Source organism: Pinus tabuliformis, chromosome 8 (assembly GCF_031772625.1).
Source record: "Pinus tabuliformis cultivar Carrire ecotype Pingquan chromosome 8, CPIR1, whole genome shotgun sequence".
Classification (NCBI taxonomy): Eukaryota; Viridiplantae; Streptophyta; class Pinopsida; order Pinales; family Pinaceae; genus Pinus; species Pinus tabuliformis.
Genome location: NC_142294.1, coordinates 1,932,523,054 through 1,932,528,596, shown reverse-complemented (window position 1 = coordinate 1,932,528,596; position 5,543 = coordinate 1,932,523,054).

Genomic DNA, 5,543 nt, shown 5'->3' with positions numbered 1-5,543 from the left:
CAAATTTAATTGAAGATACCACCCCGGGGTACCTACCAAACAAGTTGCAACTGGAAACAGAATGGAAGCAGAAAGCACAGGCAAAAGGGAAGGCGATCCAAGCATTGGCCAAGCTGAATTGGGAATGTTACTGGACGTATTTGGTTAAACCACACAGCCAATGGATGACGGTGAAGTGCATTACAAACGCATCCGAGAAGTTAGAGCCAGCTCTTGTAGATGTCGTTTTCGCAGCACAGCTCAGCGCAGAAATCAATCAACCGACTCTTCTCAAGCCTATGCTGGACACTTGCAACTTTAAAGACCAAGTTCATAAGTGATTTCATTTAGAATGTTGTTTTTTCTCTTTTAACTAGATTAGAAAAAGGACGATCATTTGAAAACCGTATCCTAAAATTTTGTAATGATACTATTATTAGAATTAGGAAGTAGTATTTTAACCCTTCTCATTGCATTGGAGAAGGGTCCAGAAATTTGTCAAAAACTTGTCCTCGGAACATGCACTTCTGCACCCTCAGAGGAGGTTTTGATGAATGGAAGGATCGAGATTTATTTATATTTGCATTTTAATATCTGCTACTGATGTTGTACTTCTGTACTCTTAGTAGATGTTAGAAGTAAGTAGAGATAAATCGTTATTGCTTGAAGTTTGTGAGTGAAAATCAGTCATAAATGGTACTTTTATCTCTTGACGAATTTCTGCTTATATTCTTAAAGTGATATGCAGTTTTAGTTGCTTATATGTTGATGTATGAATGTCTGGGTTACCATTTGGCACTTCTGTATGGTGGAGTCATTTATTTATGCTTGACATATGAATAACTTATTATGCGATATGTTGTTCACAACTGTTTTGCCTAACTTCTTATGCAGAATGGTTTATGTTAATTGATTTATATTCTTATGATAGCTGAATGATCTTTATTACCAGTTATTGTATGAAATCTTTTTAGATCGCGTAATAGAAGAGATATATCCCGGGTTAGCGTAGATTAGATGTGTTGTTTTCATTAGATTACAATAGCATAGAGTCAGTTTATAAGTTAGATTTGAGTTAGCTCTACAATACTTCTAGAATCAGCATAATCAAACCCTACACACACACACACATCCTTTGGATTGGGAAGCTGGTCCCATTATCCCCAGTCGGACCCGCTACAACAAACGAGCAAGGAGCCGCCAACCAGGTTCCGGACCGGGTGGGTATCCCCCTTGTTGTTGACTCGATTTCCGGGCCCTCAACAGAACATTAGAAGAAAAAGGGTTTAAAGAGTCTTGAGGGTTTACTTGGAGGGCTTGGAAAATTGACTCAAATGTTATATGGAAAAGGGTTTCATTATTCTGAGCGATTACAAATCTTTAGCTAGGAAGATATCAGGCTCCACACCAGGCGACAAATCCTGGAAAATGATGGGTTTGGGGGTGTTGAAGCCCCGAAAATCAGGTCTACAACAAAGGGGATACCCGCCCGGTTCGGACCTTGGTTGGCAGCTCCTTATCCGTTTGCTATAGCGGGTCCGACTGGGGATATGGGACCAGTTTCCCAATCTATAAGTGTATGTGTGTAGAATTTGATGTTCCTGATCTAACAGTTCCTAATTAAGATATTCTAATTCTAACTTTAATCTAATGCTATGCTATTTTAATCTAATAAGCAGCAACATCTAAGTCTATACTAACCCGGGATGTAATTCTTCTATTATGCGATCTAAAAAGATTTCAAATAAAAACTGGTAATAAAGATCATTCAGCTATTATGAGAAAGGAAATCAATAAGGATGAACCACTTCACATAAAAAGTTAGACGAAACAGTTGTGAAAAACATATCGCATAATGAGCTATTCATAGATTAAGCATAAATAAATAGCTATCACCATACAAAAGTGCCAAATGATAACTTAGGCATTCATACATTAATACATAAACAACTAAAAACGGTATATCACTTTAACACATAAGCAAAAATGGTTAAGACATAAAAGTACCATTTATAACTAGTCCTACTCATGAGCTTCAAGCGATAATGATTTATCTCTCCTTGCTCTAACATCCACTAAGAGTACAGAAGTGAAACATCAGTAGCAGATATCAAATGCAAACATCAACAAATCCTGTTCCATTCATTCATCAAAACCTCCTCGGAGGGTGAAAAAGTGCATCTTCTGAGGACAAGTTTTTGATAAATTTTTGGACCCTTCTCTAAATGCATGAGAAGGGTTTAAATACTACTAACTAAATAACTTATTTACAAAGATTCAGGATGCGGTTTAAATGACCGCCCTTTTTCTAAGCAAATATAAAGCAAAACTATTTCTAAAAATTAAATCTAATATCTAACTATTTCTGCATTTGCTCCTTAACGTTGCAAGCATTCAATATTTGCTTGGTAGAGTCGGCTGACTGTCTTCTGCTTTTGGTTGAGCTAAGCAAACAGAATTGGCAAGAGCTGGCACCATCTTCTCAGCAAAATTGATGATATACTTGAGAGTCATCCACTGACTATGTGGCTTTACCGTGTATGCCCAGTAATAATCCCAGTTCAACTTGGTTAACCCTTTGGATTGCTTCTGCCTTTTCTTTAGCTTTCTGTTTCCAGTTTGTTTTTTACCATTGCTTTCTTGCAGTTTTCGGGCTTATAGGTGACTGAGTAGTTAGAGGCTTTCCTTCTCAAGCAATTTTCTCAGCGATGCTCGATTAGCGCTAGGCGCTAATCACGCATCGGAAACTGCCTCCGTTCTTTGATCCAGGCTTCTCTGATGCGTTTTTTGCCTTTTGCGCCTCTTTCTCTTATCAGGTATAAAGCTCAAAATTTGTAAAAATATTGATTTCATGAGCTCTTGACCTTGAGCATTAAACTGTCTGTCCCTGATATCAGCATCGCTCAGTACCCATTTAACCATGGTTGTATATGAAAGATCTGTAATGGATGGCTCAGCAACATTTTGTGAATCTGCGGCCCTATTGCATGCGGTATCTGTTTATAAGGGCACCTTTTCTCTGTCTTTGAACATTGGAGCCTTACCCTTTTTCCCCATAGCTTCCTGCACATTGCTTTGTGTAACTTTTGTCCTTCGTTCCTGCAGTTCACAAGTGAGGAGAGAGTAATGATAATAAATAATGACAAGAAAGCTTTAAATGCCACGGATATGCAAAAACATGCCATCTGACGTGAACTGGCTCTTCGAAAAACACAAAACCATATTTTATTACCAACTGGCGTGTAATTCATTAATTATCATTAAAGCGCGTAACCAGTTCTTGGTTTATGGAAAAAAGCTTTTCCTTGAATATTGAGCCAGGAGAATCTACGATGGAATGTTTCTGCGATTTGCATCGCAATATCGCATTTCGCTGTATCGCATTACCGCAATTTCATCATGCTGTTCTATCGCAATATCGCAAAGATCGCAGATCGCAATATCACAAGATCGCAAATTGCTTAATCGTTTGATTGTTATGTGTATTTTATGCAACTTTGCGATATGCGATATGTGATATCGCATATCGGAGATTTTAAGGTTTTCCAACGTGAGTGTTTATTAATGCATGCGATGCGATGGAGTTCACGTCGCAATCTCGCATTTTATCATTTTGACTCATAAGGAAATGCCTTATCATTCTTTGCGCGATGCGATATTTCTTAAGGAGTGACATATAAGCACTAATTGATTTTTTTAAATTTTTTGACTAAGGGTCCCCACTTACATAGTGTTATTGCTAATACTAAATAAGGAGGGGGGTTGTTGGTGGCCACAACAATTGGCGATTTACTTGGAAGAACCAATTATCTCTGTTTTTCTATTGAATTTTCTAAACTTCCAAAACAGAAATTTTTTCAGAAAGTTAAACTTTATTATGGAAAGATAAAGTACATTATGCTCTAACCTGTCAATGACATTTTGTTTCAACTATTTCCAAATTTGATTATTTGCTTCCTCAGGCTAGTCCTTGTATTTACATCAGTTATTACTTGGTCTGTAAAGATAAAACAAAGTCTTCTCTGTAAACAGTTTTAGATATGCTCATTTTTCGTAAGTAGAGCCTCTACTGCCACCAGGCGTTTATAGCCTCGACAGGGTTACCTGTTACCCAACAATGATCCTGTATCATACTTAAAGCAACCTACAACTCTCAAAGAAGAATCCACATCCACACTTATTTCTTTGATTTTATTTTTACTCTTAAATAACAATGTCTTGGTTTGATAGCCAATTTATGACACAGTCATTCACTTGATTTATAACTTTGTTGAATAAGCTGGCTCGTGATGAGACCCCTTGTCTTTTGATCGCAACAATCTTGAGTCATTGCCCTGTTGTGGTGTACAGTATTTGGCAAAGTCAGCAAGTTTATAATATCTATGATTATGATAAGCCGGCTCGTGATGAGACCTCTTATTCTTCAAGGTGAAGTGTATCCTTGGGTTCTTGTTCTGAAAGTTGTGATTTCCTTAGCAGGGAGGAAGTCATTGTTTCCTTAAGATAGCTCTGGACGATAATAGTAGAGTTTTTGGAAACAACTGTTCTACAGAGAATCTTTATTTTGTTATTGATACCTTTCATTGTACTGACATAAGACAATTTCTTCACTAAAGGTTGTTTTCATCAAACTTTATGAAGTTGAAACTAGTATCATATCTAGGTTAGAGTCTTTAACTGTATCTATCAATAATAAAGATCAATTTTCCAAAAGATTTGCTATTTATACAAGCGAAAAATCAAAATCTGAAAGAGAATTGGTGTCTTGTTCATAAATACCTAATGTAACCACTCACAACTGGTTTTATTATGAAAAGAAAAACAACTACTATACAAAAATAGAAGAATAATCTTCTATGGAAAATATTTCTTGAGAATTTGTCCGTTAACAAGCAAAGAGTCTCTCTTACCTACTAAATCCTGTAACACAAACGTTGATGGACCTATGAATTCTACAATTTGAAAAGGACCAAGCCACATTCTTTGAAATTTTGTATGTTTACCTTTCTCTTCATGAGCCTTATCCCATTTTAAAACTAAGTCTCCCATCTGAAAATCTTTTCTGGTCATTATGTTTGAATCAAAAGAGGATTTTACTAGTGCTTGATGATGAGCATGAGTTTTCTTAGCCTGTTCTCGTTGTTCTTCTAATTTGATTATTTCCATTTGTCCTAGCTGTAAGGAGGAAGTGGGTACTTCCTCAATGTATTGAACTAGAGATAAAGAGGGAATTGCCAAATGAGTCGGAAGAACCACTTCTTTCCCATAAACTAAATTAAAGGGAGAAGTGCCGATAGAAGCTTTTTGCGTTATTCGGTCTGCCCATAAAGCATATATCAAAGCCTTATGCCAATTTTTATGATTTTGGTCTATTGTTCTTTTGATAATCCTGATTAGATTTTTATTTGTAGACTCAGCTAACCCATTGCCTTGCGGGTAATAATTGGCCGAATATTTAAGTTTGAATCCTCTTTTAAGTGCAAATTCAGTCATTGCATTTCCAGAAAAGTATGATGCATTATCAAACATTAAAGCGGAAGGCAATCCAAACCTGGTGATTATAA